This window comes from Lepidochelys olivacea, assembly GCF_965140295.1.
Source record: "Lepidochelys olivacea isolate rLepOli2 genome assembly, chromosome: 2".
NCBI classification, from domain to species: domain Eukaryota; kingdom Metazoa; phylum Chordata; order Testudines; family Cheloniidae; genus Lepidochelys; species Lepidochelys olivacea.
Window position 1 is genome coordinate 247,766,264 of NC_140412.1, and position 21,747 is coordinate 247,788,010.

The 21,747-nt window shown below is 41.2% G+C and overlaps 1 protein-coding gene across 2 annotated transcripts in view; it reads left to right on the top strand.

Moving 5' to 3' along the window:
* Positions 1 to 21,747, top strand: part of ADARB2 (adenosine deaminase RNA specific B2 (inactive)) — a 434,991-nt gene that overhangs the window by 352,921 nt on the left and 60,323 nt on the right. The window lies entirely within an intron of this gene.

The following is a 21,747-nucleotide window of genomic DNA, read 5'->3' on the forward strand; positions in this document are numbered from 1 at the left end:
TTTTTCTGCTTTTTCAGATTACAGGGGAAACCAAAGAGAATTGCAGTTGAGTGCTGTGTCTGAGTTATGTTTCAGCACCAAGGGCAAATTCCTAGCTAGAAGGAAGAAGAAAGAGGAAAAAATGTAGAAAATGATGTTACTGAGTGCCTGTGCGTTTTCAGTAGTGATAAATTGCTTGTAGGAAAACAGAATTTCCATCCCATAGGAAATTCTGACATTTCAAAATTTGTTTGCATCCCGAATCTTGATGAAAAGTTGAAATCTTGAAATATTTAGCAAAATGGAAATTCCAAAATATTTTGATTCAAAAACATCAAAATGACTTTGTGAAAGGTTTCATTTCCATAATGCTGAAATATTGTAATGTAATGTGCATGAAACAATAAACTCAAAGCAAAATGTTTCAACACTATTAGAACAAAATGTTTTGACATTATCAGAGTAAAATATGGCAATATTATTGGTATGAAACAAGAAAATTGAAAGAAATCATTTTGAAACTGTCAAATTTGTTGAAATCAGCACATTCCCATGAAATATTCTGATTTTGACAAAATGATATTTTCAAATGGAAAACTGTTTTGTGGAGAAAAAAAATCAACCATCTCTAGTGATAATAAAATCCACAGAGAATTGCAGAAAATAAAGATAGAAAAGACCTAAAGTCAGTTAATCTACCCTTTTTTCCTCCAGGATCTTCTGAAATAAATTGTTATGTTTATTCATTTGTAAAAAAGAAAAGGAGTCCTTGTGGCACCTTAGAGACTAACAAATTTATTTGAGCATAAGCTTTCATGAGCTACAGCTCACTTCATTGGATGCTTATGCTCAAATGAATTTGCTAGTCTCTAAGGTGCCACAATACTCCTTTTCTTTTTGCGAATACAGACTAATACGGCTGCTACTCTGAAACTTAGAATCATCATAGAATCATAGAATATCAGGGTTGGAAGGGACCCCAGAAGGTCATCTAGTCCAACCCCCTGCTCAAAGCAGGACCAGGACCATAACTTATTCATTAGTGTAGCACAGTATTAATGTGATGGCCTTATTCTCACCAGTTTTACACTGGTTTAACAAAATGGTTTGTCCAACTCACTTTTACTTCAACTCAGAAAACTAGAAAGACAACCACGACAGAACTGTATCAAATACAGACTGTCAACTCAGAATATATAAGTTTAGTACTTGATGAGCAGTTTTTCAGGAGGAGGCAGATGGTATCAAATGCATATTCAAGACAGGGTGGCTAAATTATCTGGAACAAATTCACATTATGCTGTAGACTAGCATTGTGCAAAACATTATCTAGAGATGGCCAGGTTCACTAATCTTTCTGTGACCCTGGGATTCATCGTTTGACAAACCACATGCACATGCTGTCCGGCCCAACGTCCCGCAGCCTTATTGAGTTCTTCTGGAGTGGGTATGGGCTAATCATAGAATCACAGAATATCAGGGTTGGAAGGGACCTTAAGAGGTCATCTAGTCCAACTCTCTGCTCAAAGCAGGACCTAATTCCCAACTAAATCATCCCAGCCAGGGCTTTGTCAAGCCTGACCTTAAAAACCTTAAAAACCTCTAAGGAAGGAGATTCCACCACCTCCCTAGCTTCACCACCCTCCTCATGAAAAAGTTTTCCCTAATATCCAACCTAAACCTCCCCCACTGCATCTTGAGACCATTACTCCTCGTTCTATCATCTGGTACCACTGAGAACAGTCTAGATCCATCCTCTTTGGAACCCCTTTCAAATAGTTGAAAGCAGCTATCAAATGCCCCCTCATTCTTCTCTTCCGCAGACTAAATAATCCCAGTTCCCTCAACCTCTCCTCATAAATCATGTGCTCCAGTCCCCTAATCATTTTTGTTGCCCTCCGCTGGACTCTTTCCAATTTTTCCACATCCTTCTTGTAGTGTGGGGCCCCAAACTGGACACAGTACTGCAGATGAGGCCTCACCAATGTCAAATAGAGGGGAATGATCACTTCCCTCAATCTGCTGGCAATGCCCCTACTTATACAGCTAAAAATGCCGTTAGCCTTCTTGGCACCTGTCACTTTAATCCTTACTGTGCAACCCTTACTACATATCTGGGCCACACAAAAATTGCTGTGATGGCAATAAAATGTCATCCTTATCCCTTGAGTATTTTGACATTTTTTTGGTCTTGTCCTATATCTTTGTGCTAGAGCTGTGCAATCCACCACCTGCACATTGCTCTGTGCTGGGAGGGAAGGGCAAAGGGGAATGTAGATGGCACCTTTGCCAAAGAGCAACAGGGCTTGTTCCTCTCCGCCCTTCTCCCTGTACCTCCACAGTCATCATGCTTTCACAATTATAGGGCAGAGGAAGAATGAGGCTACATTTTCAACACTAGTGTTAGTTTATTTGGAGTGTAAAATGATATTCGTATTCTAGAGGCAAGTGTAAAACAATGCTAAATTGAATGTTTCATTCAAGACGTAAAATGGGAGGGTAATGCCAAACTGGCCCAATGGGGGAACTGTTCATTGGGTCTCCCCTCTGCCAAGCCAGCAGCACCGCTCTGGGAAGTATGAGAGCAAGAGAGGCAGGAAAGCAACCCAGGAAGAAGAAAAGAGAGAAGGCGACTCAAGACCATCTGCAGCCCTAAGCAATACTTCAGCGTGCCACGCCCCCTAGAACAGGGGGACTCGCCCTCCGGGTATGTGTGTGTGCACCTCACCAACCTGGGGCATGGGGCTGCAGCACCACTGAGGTTTGGCTCAGCCACCCATGCTGCCCTAGGCAGAACCTATACAGCTGCCTAGTTTGCCTATAGATAGAGCATCCCCTGCAGGAGATGAATGAGCACTCCAACATGAGGGACTTTTCCAAACATCAGTCCAAAGGGGGTTCATGGCAAATCAAGGTTTGGAAGAAAGAAGATCCATTTCTTTTCAGAAGGTGATAGTTTAATTAAGGGGGAAAGGGAAGTCACTGTTAAGTGATGCTTTCTGGTTTATTGCAATCAAGTTATCATAGAATATCAGGGTTGGAAGGGACCTCAGGAGGTCATCTAGTCCAACAACCCCCTGCTCAAAGCAGGACCAATCCCCAATTTTTGCCCCAGATCCCTAAAAGGCCCCCTCAAGGATTGAACTCACAACCCTGCGTTTAGCAGGCCAATGCTCAAATCACTGAGCTATCCCTCCCTCCCAATGATTGGTTTCTCATGGGAGTGCTTCTGTGCATTTATATTCCTCCTTTCTATTTAGGGCATACCTGTGGTATGCCGTAAATAGAATGCCTCCTGTTTGCACCATAAGGGTGGTGTGCCTCTTTCCCTGCGGTCTGTACATTTCTGCTTCTTAGGCATAATTTGCCGATTATGAAGAGCAAACAATTGTTATATTTTTGTGTCCTGCAGAAGGGACAAGAGAAGAGAGCTTTGTGGTTTTGTAACATTTGCTATAAGACAACATCAGAGAACATTCACAGTGTTATTCAACCACAGATAGTTTTCTTTTGTGGACATTAACAAATACATGTGCGGGTGATGGCCACCCACTTAGCTTATAGACCAGGGAGTGAACCAGGAACGTTCAGAGCTAAAAGCATAGGCTGCTACAGCTTGAGTTAAAGAGACACGGCTTTGTAGTTGTGAGCTGCTACAACTCATATCCTCTGTGGATTAGCACAGAGCAGACTCTGAACCACACACTCTCCGGGGGTTACACATACACTTGCTCAGTACCTAAAAGTACTGGACATGATAAAGAGTACCTGTCACTTGCTCCATGGATGATCTGTTATTGCTAAAGTTCCACTTTCATAAAAAAAAATCTTAGGCCTTGTCTACACTACGGTGAAAAGTCAACCTAAGCTACACAATTTGAGTTACGTGAATAGCGTAACTCAAGTTGACGTAGCTTAGATCTACTTACCGCAGGGTCCACACTATGCGATGTCGACGGGAGACACTCTCTTGTTGACTCCCCTTACTCTTCTCGATCCGGTGGAGTACAGGAGTCGACAGGAAAGTGAGCTGTGGTCGATTTAGCAGGTCTTCATTAGACCTGCTAAATCGACTGCTGATGCATTGATCACTGCTCGTTGATCCCCTGGTAAATGTAGACAAGCCCTCAGAATCGATACAAACAAAATGAAACTGGTATTTAAACACTGTTTTCCCATTGTGTTTGATAAACCTTAACAGTTTAAATACATGTAGAAACTTTTTTGTCATCTTTCCTGCTAAAAATGAAGCATTAAGTTCAGTGCTCTTCACAGTGGGGGACATTCATGGAAAAATGTTATAAGTTGATTTCTCAATTCAATTTTGTGTGTGTGTGAGAAAGAGAAAGCAAGAGAGAGAGAGGCTGACAATCACTTTGATCTTAAAAGCAAACTAGGAGGTCTTTTCAGTTATCTATATGAAATAAAGATGAACTGGCCAAAAGAGCCCTAAACAGCAATTTCATGCTTCGATGAAAGATGGGACATTATCATCTGTTATCTCATGGAATTGATCTTAATAATTGCTAAGGAGAATAACAGAAAAAAAGGGGAAGTCTGCAATATGTCTCCATGGATCTTTCCAGTCATATTAAGATAAAAAAAACCTGACCTCTAACTACAATCAAGAATATTGATGGGCAATTAATTTCTAGTCCATACTTTAAACAGGGAAGACGGAAACTAGTAAAATACAGCAGCAGATTTGTAACATTTACATTATAAATATGCAGGATACCAAAGCTGATTCGTGTCAAATACTGGCATCATCAAAACCGGGTAGGCCATCTACAAACCTGTCCCATGAATAATATCCCAGAAGAGTATTAGATACTGGGTAAATTTTTCAAAAGCCCTAAGTTACTTAGGCTTCTCCATCCCATTTTCAAGAACTGATTTAGGCACTTAAGAACCTGCATACCATTGATTTTCAATGAGAATGGGGAGTTAGGCATCAAACCTGTTTAGGTGCTTTGAAAATCCCACTAGGCTCCTATCTACATCTTTGGGCACCTAAATATCTTTTAAAAAATCTGTCCCTATGTCAGTTAGGTGCTTTTGAAAATTTTACCAACTCTTTAGAAATGCTTAAACTCTGTGGTGTTGGGGCTCTCTAGATATACTTAGACAGCTAGGAATAGATTAGATTAGAAGTCATGTACCTAGCCTTGTTTTTTTAAAATCTGTTTTTCTTTGTATATGAGCCTTATCCTGTTCATCTGCAGCTTAATGGTAAGTACTCCAAACTCTGTAACTGAGTGGTTGAATCCCACAGATCTGAATTTCACAATTCCAGTTTATAGTGGGCTGAACAGGAACCCCAGACCCAAACACTAGATTGGGTTTTGAAATCTGGGCTCAAATGAGATCAGAATTGGCAGTTGATACAGTCAATAACAGTGTGAAAGAGAAGATGTATATCAAGTAACATTTTAGCTTTATGATCTTGCTTAGGAAATGTGAAACGTAGCATACCCCAGAGCTTTATTTTCAGAAGTGTAAGAAAAGGCTTCAGCTAGGCAGAAGGATCAGCACCTAAGCTGAAGAAACCTTTGTGATGAAACTCCAGCTCATGCGAAACTTACTTGAATTCAGATTTTCTTAACTCCAGAACTCGTTGAAAAATTGATTCAGGTTTGTTAACCTGGGCCCTATTTTCAGCAACCATAGCCCAGGGTTTCAATGTGAAAGAAGGGGAAACTTGGCAGTCTTGACCAAGTTGCATTTTGAGTTTGTTCGAACCTGAAGCCACACGAACTCAAGATTTAAAAAGCTAGGGGGAAAAAAAAGACCTTGTCTACACGTAAAAGTCCCCAGTGCATATGCAGTTATATCAGTATAATGGTGCTAATGTCAGTACAGTTTATTCCCATACATAAAGGGAAATAAACTGTACTGGTAAAAGGCACTTTTACTTCAATAAAACTGTGTCCATACTAGGGGGTGTACTGGTATAACTATATAATTTAAAAAATCATACCCCTTACCAAAATAATTATATAACTACAAAAACTGTGTGTAGATCCGGCCACAGTTTTGCATCACTCTAGTTAGCTAATATTGTTGATCATTTGTCAGAACAGGCATAGTAAAAAAAAATTACAAATAAACCCTCTGGTGCTGGGACTAAATGTGTAAACTCATGACCAGATCTAAACTTCAAACTGTAATCAAAGTGGTCACATTTGGGAAAGTTTAGGTCCCTATCCAAACACTGCACCTCAGGCCCATCTCTGAAAACAGTGACATTCAGGTGCAAATAGAAAGAAATAAAGGACAAAGGTTACTTTTAATATTCAAAAACTTAAGAAAATGATAAATATATTTGAAAACAAAATATTTGAAAATCCGTTCCGCTTTTGCTCAACAGCGAACTTGAGTTAAGGATTCTGTTTTCCCTACTGTAGTTAAGGATGATGATCTTACCACACATAAAGAAGTGTAACAATGTAGCTTTGTTTACTGCTTAGGTGTCAGTGATGCTACCTTCTGTAGGAGAAACACAGATTTCTGAACTCAGGTATAGGCAGGGAAAAATGCTTCATTTCACCTTTAAAGTAAAATGGGGACTTCGCTGTAAGTCCCTGCATGGTTTTATCCCTGAGGAGGAAAATTGTGTTCAGAGTCTCAAAAGTGTAGGAGGGCACAAGAACAGGAGGACTTGTGGCACCTTAGAGACTAACAAATTTATCAGAGCATAAGCTTTCGTGGGCTACTTCATCGGATGCATAGAATGGAACATATAGTAAGAATAAATATATATATACATACAGATAAGTTGGAAGTTGCCGTACAAGCTGTGAGAGGCTATGCCTATGGTAATATTGACTCCGTCAGTATTAACTTAGGCAAAGAATCCTATGAATTTGGTGAGGGGATCAAGTGTGCAGACCACCTATTTCTGCTCTAGTCTGCCTGATCCCCTGTAGATTTTCAACACCATAGAGGGGCAGGAAAAGGGAGAATGGTGCTACAGAGGTAGTATTGTCTCTTTCCATGCTCCCCAGGAGCAAATCCACTTGGATTTCATCCTTTCCATCCACAGAAGGGAGGAATGAAATGAACCATAGAAATTAGAATGGAAAAGACTGCTAAGTCATCCAGTCTATTCCCCTGCAAGAGCAAGATTGTTTCCTATAGTACATTCCTGAATACTTTTTCCAGTCTAGATTGAAATGACTCAATTAGCAGTGCGGCTCTCAATACTATCCCTGGGAGACCATTCCCATGTAATAGAGCTCATTGTTAATAATTCTCTCCCATTATTCAGCCTGCCATTTACTTTCCATGATTTGATCCCATTGCTCTTAGTTATAACTCTTTGTGTCACCCTAAAAATATCCCCCATTCAGTTTGCACCCTTCAAATACATGCAGAAGTGTATCCTATTCCCTTAGTTGTCAATTAGCAATGCTATACATATTTAATTATTTTAACCTCTTCTGAGTTAGTCTCCTCCACAGCCTCTTAATCAGTTTTGTTCCTGTTTTCTGATCTACCTCAAGTTTGTCAACATCCCTGTCTGGCCAATTCTCTGTCTTATAGTGCTGTATGACCCTAGACCTAGCTTCTTCTTGTTAAGAATGACACTTGCTGAAATGAAATGCATAGAGTCAGGTAGAAAATGTACCTGAAGGTCTGTTCTTTTTTAGACATCCATGGATCTGAGCCAGCAGGTCAGAATGGGCTTAGTTCATAAAAGGATTTTGCTTTAAAATGAATTGGATTTGAAGAGCTCATTTCACAAAGAAATGTCTTGGTAGCAAGGGCTGTTCAACATGTCTTAGCAATATCAGTTCTCATACATGGAGAAGCCGGCTGTTGTTACTGCCACGATGGGATCCGAGTTCAGGACAGAGAAGAGTGAATCCTTGTTCCATCTCTGACAGGGGTTGAGCATGTCTTTGAGATGGCTCCCTCCAGCGAGCTGATAAAGTCCAGCTCTGCACAGCAAAGGAGGAGTTACCTGAGCACATGACCTGAGCATGGAAAGAAGGGAGAATAAGCCAGGGAGAACATGTGAGGATCCCATATTTCTACTGTTCCCACCCGCAGTAGAAATATGATGTAATATTCACTTTCAGATAACTCACACCAGGAAGAGATCAGGAGAAGAAATCACTACGCAACCACAGCATTTCAAATATCACTGATGTTCACTAGCCATTGTGGGGCCACATCTACATTACTTTGTGCACCCAAAAATGCCATTGAACTCATTGTTGACCATTTTTTCCCTGACGTTCAGCCACCCTTTGTTCAGATTCATTCAGTAACTCCTTGAGGCACTCTTAACATTCCTGTTCCTCCTTTGGCCTTGTCTGCACTAGGGATTAGTTCTAAAACATCCCATCATTGCTGCCACTGGTTCAGCTCCACCAATGGCAGCAATCTCAGGAGCGTTAACTTAGACCCCCCATGGGGTCACTAGGATTAGATCACATGATCATTAGAACCACAGCAGCTGGTGTCACTGTTACTACCACTGGTGGAGTTGAAATAGTGATAGCAAAGGTGGGGATAAAGAGAAAAAGGGTAGCATAGACACAGCCTTTGGGTGTACCCCTTCCAGATAGCTGCAGACAGTTATGCTTTCCTATCTGACTGATTGTATCTACCCATTGTCCCTTGTCTTACACATAGATTGTAAGCTCTTTGGGGGGCTGGTTTTTTTTTGTTCTCTGTAGCTCCTAGATGCTACCACAATACAAATAAAATAATAATAATAATAAATAAACAATTAATATGCAATAAGAGTATGGGGTTTGCAAAGTGTGGTCTACCTAGCTTATGTCTGTTACGATTGTTTTTCTCTATAGACAGAGAAAAGTTCCCCTTCTCTGCTGCAGAAGCAGCTGCCATTTTGTGTTCAGATCCCACCTGCTACATAGGAGATACACGGACAGACCCCAGCCTTTCAATCTGCTTTCTGTGGGTAGATCCCTCTGTCTGTGCAGAGCCTCCATGACTTCAGTGGGACTCTGAGTAGGCACACGTCTTGCCAATGTGGTTCAGATTGCAGGATCAGGGTCCTGGTGTGCTTTCCCATGGAGGACATACAGCACTTTTATCCTTTCTTGTCTTGATGTTCTCTTATTATAAAGTGAAGGTCATTCGACTGATAATATATGGTTGCTATGGAACAACATAATGCAAAGGGATGCAGGATTTGTCGGATGCTACATCAGTAGCTTCAAAAAAATTTCATTTCCTAAAAACAAGACAGAAATGGAACCCTCATCCTCTTCTACAGTGGATAGAGAATGAAAAATAAATCAGTGTGTGATCACAGCTCTATTAAGCTGTTTCAGAAATGATTCCAAATACATTTAACAAAAGAGAATCCTTTTGATTGATTTGTTAAAAAAAGCAAAGAAAGAACACAAAATTATTGCTTATCAGCAAGAGAAGCAGCACCATTTAAAATAACATGAAATTGTACCCAATGAATTATTCACGAGGGCTGACTTTACACTATCATTATTCCTGGCTTTGCTTTTTCGTGAATAGTAGTTTGTGTCAGTTGTCTCCAACCTAATAAAAGAGGTGGATTTTTTTCTTAATTAATCAAGCCTGATTTATCTGATTTTTTTTTAAAATTCACGACGAACAAGTTCCTAATACGGTCTTTACAGTGTCATGTTGAAAAGGAAGATAGATTTCTTTCTTGCTAGTAAGTCCTAAAATGTGCAGTGAAGTGCATGCTTACGCAGTAACCTTTCTTATGGGTGCAAAATATTAGGCATCCAGATAGTGAGCTCAATTCAGAATTGGTATTATAGATGCAACTCAGTTGACCTCAGTCTGAATTTAGTCAATTGAATATTACACAGATCACTGACAAGCAGGCACTGCCTTTCTCTAATACATACAGTGGCTCTAACTCAGATTTCGAATAGTGCAGATTTGGTAGGCTGCAACTACCTTGATTGCAAGATCTGTTGACTGTTGCACCCAATTACACCTTGTGATTTTGAGTTTTCTTTTTAAGTTTTGTTTTCTGGGCCCCAAATGTAGATATCCCATATGTGACAACAGTGCACCAGACCTTCAGCAGACGTAAATCAGGATAGCACGACTGAAGTCATCCGAGCTATGCTGATTTAGACTAGCCGAGGACCTGGCTCATTGCTTTTACTGGTGGGGTTGTCCCTGGCAGCTGTGTATAGACATACCTGACATTTCTTGTAGTAATTTTTTTAAAGCATAACTCATAAACTATGCTACCTGTAGACTCTTGAGTTGTCAATCAGTTTCCCACATCTGGCTCATACTCTGACCAAACCTTTGCATCTCTCCTTGTTTACTGTCTCCACCTACTCTGTTGACATCTTACTGTAACATTTCTATTGCTGTAACTACGGTGTGTTGTGAGATATATGTAAGGAAGCAGTGTGGCCAACTCTCACGATTTTATCGCAAGTCTCATAGTATTTGATGTTTTACACATTGGCCCAGTTCCTGAAGTCCTAGGATCTCAGCCTTCATTTTTTTTAAAGTAAATTTCTAGCCCTGATGGTTTCTGGGAAAGGCTGGAAATCATGAAGCCTAGAGGCTCAAACACCAGAAGGTCAAATAAAAAGATCCCAGATTTATTATTATTTTAAAAATCTCATGATTTTTAAGCCAGTCTCACGATGTTTGGATTCTGGCTCATGATTTTTGAACACTTGGGATTGACAATACAGAGCACAGCACACTATAAAACCTGCAGACATTCTCCTTTATAATGAGATACCATCCCTTCTCCCAAGCTGAACAGAAGACAGCCAGGTCAGTATTTGGGTGAGAGAGCTCTAAAGAACACCAAGGTGCTGTAAGAAGTTATGTTAGTAATTCAGGGAGTGGCATTCTGTACTGTCCTAAATCCCCTAGATATTGATGTTGGATTAATGGTAGTACTGCACTGTCATGGAATCATAGAAATGTAGAGCTGGAAGGGACCTCGAGAAGTCATCAAGTCCAGCCCCCTGCACTGTGGCAGAACCAAGTAAACCTAGATCATTCCTAACAGGTGTTTGTCCAACTTGTTTTTAAAAGCTTCCAATGATGGGGACTCTACAACCTCCCCTAAACGTCTTTTCCAGATCTTATAATTCAAAAGTTTTTCCTAATATCTAACCTAAATCTCCCTTGCTGCAGATTAAGCCTGTTATTTTTTGTCCTACCTTCAGTGGATATGGAGAACAATTGATACAGTCCTCTTTATAACAGCCCTTAACATATTGGAAGACTTATCAGGTCTCCACCTCAGTCTTTTTTCTCAAGACTAAACAATGCCCAGTTTTTTTAACCTTTCCTCATAGGTCAGGTTTGCTAAATCTTGATCATTTTTGTTGGTCTCCTCCAGACTTTTTCCAGTTTGTCCACATCTTTCCGAAATTGTGGTGCCCAGAATTGGACACAGCTCTCCAGTTGGGGCCTTGACACTGCCAAGTAGAGCAGATCAATTACCTCCCATGTCTTACATCCAACACTCCTGTTAATACTTCCCAGAATCATATTAGCCTTTATTGCAGCTGCATCACACAGTTTACTCATGTTCAGTTTCTGGTCAACTATAACTAGAGCCCTACCAAATTAGCGGACATGAAAAACATGTCACAGACCATGAAATCTGGACTCCCCTGTGAAATAACATAAGAAAATAAGAATGGCCATACTGGGTCAACCAAAGGTCTATCTAGCCCAGTATCCTGAGGGAATGAACAGAACAGGTAATCATCAAGTGATCCATCCCCTGTCGCTCATTCCCTGCTTCTGGCAAACAGAGGCTAGGGACACCATCCCTGCCCATCCTGGCTAATAGCCATTGATGGATCTATCCTCCATGAATTTATCTAATTCTTTTTTAACCCTGTTATAGTCTTGGCCTTCACAACATCCTCTGGCAAGGAGTTCCACAGGTTTACTGTGCTTTGTGTGAAAAAATACTTCCTTTTGTTTGTTTTAAACATGCTGCCTATTAATTTCATTTGGTGGCCCCTAGTTCTTGTATTATGAGAAGGAGTAAATAACACTTCCTTATTTACTTTCTCCACACCAGTCATGATTTTATAGACTTCTCTCATATCCCCCCTTATCATCTCTTTTCCAAACTCAAAAATCCCGGTTTTATTAATCTCACCTCAGACGGCAGCCTTTCCATACCCCTAATCATTTTTGTTGCCCTTTTCTGAACCTTTTCCAATTCCACTATATCTTTTTTTGAGAGGGGACGACCACATCTCTACGCAGTATTCAAGATGTGGTTGTACCATGGATGTATATAGAGGGCAATATGATATTTTCTGTCTTATTATCTATCCCTTTCTTAATGATTCCCAACATTCTGTTCGCTTTTTTGACTGCCACTGCACATTGAGTGAATGTTTTCAGAGAGCTATCCACAATGATGCTAAGATTTCTTTCTTGAGTGGTAACAGCTAAATTAGACCCCATCATTTTATATTTATAGTTGGGATTATTCACTATAATCTGGTCTTTTGTGTACTTTTACCCTATCCTACACAGCGTTTCTCAGACTGGGGCTCCTGACCCAAAAAGGCATGGTAAGCCTATTGTAGGGGAGTTGTGGTATTGCTACCCTTACTTATGCACTGCCTTCAGCGCGGGGCGGCCAGACAGCAGTGGCTACTAGCCAGGCACCCAGCTCTGAAGGCAGCGCCCTTGCTGGCGGTGGCGCTGCCTTCAAATACGGGTGTCTGACCAGCAGCCGCCACTCTCCATTCTGCATTCAGAGTTAGGTGGCTGGAGAGTAACATCTGCTGGATGGGAGCCCAGCTCTGAAGACAGCACTGCCAGCAGCAGCAGCACAGAAGTAAGGGTCGCATGGTGTGAACACATCCACGAAATTTTCTATTTATGCTGTGAGTAACCCGTGAAACATGTATGATTTCTCTGTGATTTAAGTAAACCCCTAATTATAACCTCCAGATCCTTTTCAGCAGTACTACCACCTAGAGAAGTTATTGCCCATTTTGTAGTTGTACATTTGATTTTTCTTTCCTAAGTGAAGAACTTTGCACTTGTCTTTATTGAATTTCATCTTGTTGAATTCAGATCAACTATACAATTTGTCCAGGTTTTGAATTTTAAGCCTGTCCTCCAAAGTGCTTGCAACCCCTCCCAGCTTTATGTCATCTGCAAATTTTATGGGCATCCTCTCTATTCTATTATCCAAGTCTTTAATGAAAATATTGAATAATACTGGACTCTGCGGGACCCCACGAGATATTCCTTCCAATTTGACAGTAAACCATTCATAACTACTCTTTGAGTATGGTCTTTAAATCTATTGTGCACCCACTTTATCATAATTTAATCTAGACCGTATTTTCTGAGTCTGTTTATGAGAATATCATGTGGAACTGTGTCGAAAACCTTACTAAAATTAAGGTATATCACATTTACTGCCTCCCTCATCCACTGGGTCAGTAACCCTATCAAAGAAGGAAAAGAAGTTGGTTTAGTTTGGCATGATTTGTTCTTGACAAATCCATGCCAAGTATTCCTTATAACCCTATTATCCTCCGGGTGCTTATAAACTGATTGTTTAATAATTTTCTCCAGTATCTTTCCAGGTACTGAAGTTAGGCTGACTGGTCTATAATTCCTTGGGTCCTTCTTGTTCCTCTTTTCAAAAATAGGTACTATGTTTGCTCTTCTCCAGTCTTCTGTCCTCCAAGAGTTCTCAAAGATAATTGCTAAGGGCTCTGAGATTGCTTCAGCTAGTTTCTTAAGTACCCTATGATGAATTTCATCAGGCCCTGTCAACTTCAGTACATTAACTTATCTAAATATTCTTTAACTTGTCCTTTCCCTATTTTGGCTTGCATTCCTTCCCTCTGGTTGTTAATATTAATTGTGCCAAGTATCTGGTTATCACTAACCTTTTTAGTGAAAACTGAAGCAATATAGGCATTAAGCACCTCAGCTTTTTTGATGTTATCAATTATTAGCACTCCTTCCCCTCTAAGTAGAGGACCCATACTTTCCTTTGGCTTTCTCTTGCTCCTAATGTATTTAAAGAATCTCTTCTTATTGACTTTTGTGTCCCTTACCAAGTATAACTCATTTTGGGCCTTAGCCTTTTTTATTTTGTTCCTACATACTTGTGCTGTTCTTTTGTACTCCACCTTATCAATTTGACCATGTTTCCTTTTTCTTGTAGGATTCCTTTTTGATTTTCAAGTCATTAAGGAGTTCCTGATGGAGCCATATTGACCTCTTGCTATTCTTCCTATCTTTCCTTTGCACCGGAATAGTTTGCAGTTGTGCCTTTAATATCATCTCCTTGAGGAACTGCCAGCTCTCCTGAACTCCTTTTTCCCTTAGATTTTTCTTACCAGTTCTTACTGCCAGTTCTCTGAGTTTGTTAAAGTCTAATTTTTTGAAATCCATTATCCTTATTCTGCTGCTCTCATTGCTTTCTTTCCTTAGAATCATGAAATCTAACATTTCATGGTCACTGTCACCCAGATTGCCTTTCACCTTCAGATTCGCTACCAATTCCTCCCTGTTGGTCAGAATCAAGTGCAAAATGGCTGTCCCCCTGGTTACTTCCTCCACTTTCTACTTTCAACTTTCCAAAAATTTATCACCAATACATTCCAAGAACTTACTGGAAATTTTGTGTTTTGACATATTACTTTCCCAACAGATGCCTGGGTCTCGAAAGTTCCCCATTACTCCCAGGTCCTGTGTTTTGGATATTTCTGTTGTTTGTTTTAGAAATGCCTCATCCACCTCCTCTTCCTGATTTGGTGGTCTGTAGTAGACCTCCCACCATGGCATAACACAGAGACTTTACACAGAGACTCTCAACAGGTCTGCCTCACACCTCCTTCTGGATCTCAGAACAAGTGTATATATCCTTCATGTATAATGCAACCCTTTTTCCCTTCCTGTCCTTTCTGAACAAGCTATAGACCTCTATACCACTATTCCAGTCATGAGACTTATCCCACCAAGTCTCTGTGATGCCAATTAAATCATAATTTAGCTTATGTGCTAATACTTCCAATTCTCCTTGCATTTATGTATAGACATTTAAAATGTTGATCATATTTCTCCCCCCCCCCGATTACCTTCTTTTTGCTCCTTTGACCCTATTGTCATTTTCCACATCTCCCCCAGCCCCATAACATCTAACCCGATATAAAAGTCACTATTTTTATACTTACCTGTGGGTTTTTGTCATCTGCCCCCTGTGAACCTAGTTTAAAGCCCTCCTCACTAAGTTGGCAAGTTGGTGCATGAAGATGCTTTCCCCCTTCTTGGTCAGGTGGACCCCATTTGTTCCTAGAGGACCTTCTTCCCAGTACAGCATCCCATGGTTGAAGAAGCCAACGTCCACCTCTTGCCGCCCTCTGTCTATTGAAGGACACAGAAAACTGAGGTCCAACATCCTTTGACTTAAGAATAGGTTTATTAACTGCAGTGTAATTACCCTATTCCACCTGAGGTAATTATTTTCTGGTTTCTAAACCCCCTCTGCAGTTTCAATAGGATACAATTATTATTCTTCACTTCCTAAACTTTTGTACAGTATAAAGAACACTGTTAAAGGATTGCTGAGCTCAACTTCAAAGAGGTAGCTGCATTTCAATGGTGGTTAAAGAGACCCTGGTATATCCCTCACCAATCTCACAGGGGTGCTATGGGGCTTAATTTATTTTTATAAAAGCCACTGAGATCTTCAGATGGAAGGCACTATATAAGCAGAAAGTTGTATTACTTAATGGAGTATTTTTGTGTGAGAAAATTCACCCATTACAATTATAGTATATATATTTTGCATATGTATACACAATAAAGATCCTGTGGGGAAATCCATTTTTCTCTCCATGGATACAACCTGGTTTATTATAACTTCTAAGATTTCATCGATTCATATCAGGCTTTGGTAAAAAGCCCATGCCCTCGCTCAGTGTTTTTCTCTGAGGTGCTTGTTTCTGATTTTCTCATACACAGTAATACTTCCAGCACGGAACCTGTTTATCAAAGTGGGAAGAAAAGGGTGGAGAAACTTTTGTAATGCTGCCGTGCAGGCCCAAGCTGGTGGGCAGAGCACAGGAGAAAGGTGGGAAAATAAGAACAGGTTGAATAAAATCCTCAAATTAATATAATTTATCGATAAATTGGAGAGAATTCAGAGAAGGAAAAGACATGATTTTGGGGCTGGGGGAATTGATTTACAGCATGAGGGAAGATTAAAAGAACAGAGCCTGCATTTAGTGTATGTATCAATGATATAACACACACACTCTCTGCTTCGGAGAAATTCCCTTCATATCCTTGTAATGTAAGGTCTCACTTGAGAAGATATAAATTAGTCAATAGACTCCTGACCTCTTAGCATACAATATAACATAAAAATACCTAGTCTTTTATACTGTACTTGATACACAAAATAGCAAAATGCTTTACAGAGAAAATTAGTCATAAACCAGCCAGAAAAGAATTTTTTTAAGGTAGAATTGAAAAGGAAAACTCCCCTGACTAACCCAAGTAATTCAGGCAATTGATCCTGCCACCCTGGTACAGCATACAAGTATAACCCACTGGTGAGTATCGGTTATAGATCCCCTTCTGTGCCTGATCTGCTGACATGTGAGTCTGTTGCAGCCACAGCTGGAGAGAATTGGTCCTTTAGCGCAACCTATTGTAGCTCATGTTTGTAGCTCTGGAGATCCTCACTTTCAGTCCCTGCTGTGTTGGCCAAAATAGCAGCCATCACATAAAGAATCTGCAAATCAGGACGTAATCCAGCTCTACTGGAATCAGGGGGAGTTTTCCCATCGACTTCAATGCGGGCTGTATCAAGTCCAAAGAGCTGGTGTCAGAACCCAGAGCCCTGCTACCCGAGTTGAACCTGACGGGACCCAACTAGAAATGTTGAGTCCAGGTCAGGTCGGGTGGGAAAACAAGCAGACCCTCTCAGGCTTGGGTCAGGGGGCCGTCTCTCCACCTGCCTGTGGATCAGCATATGCGCATACTGTCCGAAGTGTGCGTACCTGTCGAGGAGTAGCCGAGCCCCTCACTCCACAGTACATGCAGTGCATCATGGAGAGCTGGCCGGCAGGAGCAGGACCCGCAGCCACTGGCTCATGCAACTGCCACTGCACAAATCCCCAGCAGGAGGAGAGAGACGACCCCAAGGGCAGGAGACAGCGGCTCCTGTTCAGGGGTAAGAGTTGGGGTCATGTCATACTCAACCCCCCTGGGCTTGGGGTTGGTTGGCTGGCCTTCTGTCTGGGTTGGGCCTTTCAGGGAAACTGGGCCCGATCCCACGCCTAGGGATTCAACAGGAATTTTCACAGTGACTGCAAAGGATGGGAGCCCTTTCTGGTTAGAAATTCATTGTACCCACATAAGAGGTGGAATCCTGGCCTCACTAGAGTCAAAGGCAAAATTCCCATTGACACCATCAGGGCCAGGATCATGGCCTGAGCCTCCGAAGTTCTGACCACAGCATCCATTGAGGTTGCGGGTTTCCAGCATCACTCTTCGCCTTACTAGGCTGGGCCTGTGCTCGAGCTGGGAGAGTCATTTGCAAATATATTTGTCCAATAATTTACCCACTAATTTTTGCATATAATATTTTGAATAAAACATTTGGCAAATTCTTTCCCCCTTCACCCAGCTGCAACTGTGAAAAGAGTTGAATCCATTTTTCAGCCCACATGCTGACACAGCTCCCCTATTTCCTTTCCCCTGCTCCATTTCCTTTTTAAATTGAAAACTATTAGGAGCGTTTAGGCAAATAATAGAAACCTGAGTGTCGGCACCTCTTATAAATTGCTCACTAGTTACTTTTGCCCTAATGTCTTCTCAAATGTTATTTCATGCCAGGCTGTGAAGGGAAGAAATGCTTGAAGAACTCTGACAGTTGATGGGTCAGGAGTCAAGGTCATAATATAGAAGTTCGTTTCTTCTTATTTTTCAGATGATCTGACTGTAGGGTTAGCAATGGTTGGCAGCTTTAATCTGGACCTGGTTTAGGTGTACAACAGCCAAAAGTGTACATGTTTGATTTTCAGTGAAGGATGTTCTCTTAGCTTGGTTCCAGTCAGCAACGATGTGGATTCTTTTCAAGAGCTATATCTTCCTGTCCAGAGAGCTCTGTGTGTACATCTCTCACAAAGCAGAGCTGTAGAAATAATGCTAATGAAAATGTTTGTGGAACATTCATCTGAATAAATATCACAGATTCATGATGAAAATATTTGAGATGCCTTTTGGTTGGTTTTCCACAACCATCCATAAGAGTTAATGGGGGAGGGGCGTAGTAGAGCCTGAGACTACCCTCTAAGGCAGCAGTTATCAAACTGTGGGTCGGGACCCCAAAGTGAGTCACGACTCCATTTTAATAGGGTCACCAGGGCTGGCTTAGACTTGCTGGGGTTCAGGGCCAAAGCCCGAGTCCCACCACCCAGGGCCGAAGCCAAAGCCCAAAGCCAAAGCCCCAGGGCTTCAGCCCTGGGTGATGGGGCTCAGGTTACAGGTCCCCTGCCTGGGGCTGAAGCCCTTGGGTTTCAGCTTTGGCCCCCCTGCCCAGGGTGATGGGGCTCAGGCGGATTCAGGCTTCAGTCCCCCCTGCTGGGATCGTGTAGCCATTGTTGTTGTCCGAAAGGGGTCCTGGTGCAATGAAGTTTGAGAACGCCTGCTCTAAGGGAACCCTAAAGAGCTATTACACCAGTATGGGATCATCAGATTGTGCCACACATCAGCTCCGCCTCTTTTCAATCCTCGCCCATTCTCTGTACTGCTGCCATCAGGGGGTGGTGGCAAATAGCCAGTGATGCCAGATCTGTGCTAGCCGAGGATTCCACCACAGTCAGTGCTTCCCTTTTCCTATCTGTAAAATGGGGATAATAACATCCCTTTGTTCTGCTGCATGTTTGGAGGTTAGATTAATGAACATTTAGAAAGTACCTTGAGATTATCAGGTAGAAGTTGCTATAGAAATGCCAAGTATTATTTAAACGAGAACAAATACAGAGGTGGTAAATAACAATTAATAATTAATGTTGATTGTTTACTAACAATTTGAGGTAGAAGGCTCAAGCTAACTGTACTGCAAAATCAACAAATATTGGTTAAACTATACAGAAGGATCTGTCCAGTCTCAATCATTGGCCCCAAAAATTTAGGTTCAGCAGCTGAAAATACTACACAGAATAACAATGTGACAAGTCTTTCCTCCATTAGAATATAAGTGTGACTTCACCGAGGGGCTGGGTTGCAAATAAATTCATCTTGTGTTCATGGAAAGTTATATCAAGGGAATGACTTTCTGATTCTATACATATACATAATAAAGCATACAAGAGAAGGATTCATTTGCATACATGCTCCTGAATGCATCAGACACCTGTCATATTGTCAGAAGTATTTTTCATTATGTCGAGTTCCCTCACACGTGGTGTTCAGCAGCAGTACATTGGTCACAGAGCGCTATACCCTTTTGGCTCCTCACTGACATGTGGCTATTAGAGTGCTAATGCATAACTCATGTACATCTGTGTTTCTGGGTGTCTTAGTGCTGCAACATACATGAGGAGCATGGGTACTATTTCCACTAATTGGGAATAAGACATGTTGGAAGATCACTACATCTCTAACAATGCACAAGGCCAATTTTGTGGGAACTTGGAAGCCAACTCCTCTAAGAAGGGTCCTCAGTCATCTTGATGTCCTTGATACTTGTGATACTTAATATTTGTTTACTTTGTGACAGCCACACTGGCATATATGTGGCTCTATGAAGGCATATCACCACACCAAGTGGATAAGTGTGTCCATATCTGTGGAGACTGGGGAGCAGTATCTAATTCACCCAAGGGGGAAAAGGTTCCTTAATATCAATAGTGGCCCTGATATTGTTATGCGGGAGGGTGTTGGTGGTGGCCAGCAAGCGTGTCTCTGATCTATGTTCATCAGAGACCTCATAGAAGATGATGGACACACCAGTCACCTTTCATTCAGATTAAATGGAAGAAGCAGTTGAACTCCTTTATGGAGTAAGGTAGCTAAAAGAACAGAAGCCCCTGCCCAAGGCACTGGATTGCATGGGAAGGCCTGAGCAAGAAGAAGGAAGAATATAAAGGTTCCCTGAGACGGATTGCAAACACAGGGACTGGGGCATTGATTGGTGGAGCTGTGTGTGTCAGAAGGTGAAAGGAAGCAGAAAGCCAGGAGAAAGCAAGAAAAGCAGCTGATAGCATTGCCCTAAAAGGGAGCAGAGATAGAGCTCCATGGGCACAAGAGTGGTTTGGAGCAGACATGAATTTCAAGGAAACTGCCTGGATACAGTCAGAGATAGAACAATGGGCTAGATGGACCATGGGTCTGAAACAATACAGCAATTCCTATCTTCCTTAACTGTGACATTAGAGTCCCGATTTGGAGATTTGAGGTCAAAGAAGTTGTAATGCACAGACTGCAAATATCCCTTTTTGTAGCATGGAAGACACATCTCCATATAATTTTTTTTCCATAATAACAATAAAAACAAACACAAATATTTGTTCATTCTTTCTCTTCACTGCATTTTCCATCATCTCCCTTGTGTGTCTCTCTTTTAGCTTGTGAAAAAATTGTCTCTTATATTTCCAAACACATTGTCATTAGGCTCAAAACTACAATAATAATATTAATTGATAATCACAACACAGATAAATCAACTTCCACAATTATGTGCACTTTGCAGTTACTGCCTATAGCACCTTCCATCTGAGGATCACAAAGTGCTTTAGAAACCACAGTGAGTTAAGCTTCACAACACCCTTTGGAGCTTGGGAAGTAGTTTTGCCATTTTACGAACTGGGTAACAGAGAAGTCAAGTTTACACAGGAAGTCTGTGGCAGAGCCAAAACTACAACCCAGGTCATCTCCTGAGTCCCAGTCCTCTGCTTTAACCACAGAACAATCCTTCCCCTTTTATCTTATCTGCAATTTACTGCTGCTTATCTCATATCCAACCCAGGGATCTTATGGGAGAACATGTCCCTAAGCAGCATGCTTCTAATCCAGAAAATCATTGCAATTTCTTGTTTGTTTCACTGCTCAATAGATTTCAGCATACAACTAAGTAGCTGACTATATAAGATGAATCTCAAAGCTTATCACACCTAAAGAAGGTCACAAAAAGGAGAACAAAGCAAATGTGCATACAGAACAGTATGCATTCTCCAGCAAAGTGTTTCAAAGACAGAAGCACTTGGCCTGCGGTAAGACTGTTTCCATTCACAGCATGGATATATCTGACCCGAGGCTCTCTGTCTTAATCCCAACTCTGTTAAATCTTAACGTTTTGGATTGCTGTGCCCTGTGTGTGTATATAATAACTGTTTACAGCTGTAAAACATGGATTAAAGTTCTTGGGATACTTGATCAAGCCTTGATGGTATCTCATTTGACCAGAACGCATTCGTTAGGGGTAGATTTGTTTGTTGGTTTGTTTTCTCTGTCAATCAAAAATGGACATGTTCTGTAAAGTGCTCTGCAATCACTTAAATGGGTTTTATTTCAATGCATTTTTAAACTGTTCTCCCAGGGCTGTACTGAAGAACAACACTCCTGTCCTGGAGAACAAAACTCCTGTTGACTTCAGTGGAGTCAGGTTTCACCCCTAAAATGTTGTTCATTTTCAGCTGAATGAACATTTTAGGGGTGAAATCTGGCTCCATTGAAGTCAACAAGAGTTTTGCCATCAACTTCAATTGGGCCAGGATTTCACCCCATAGATCTACAGGTTGTGGC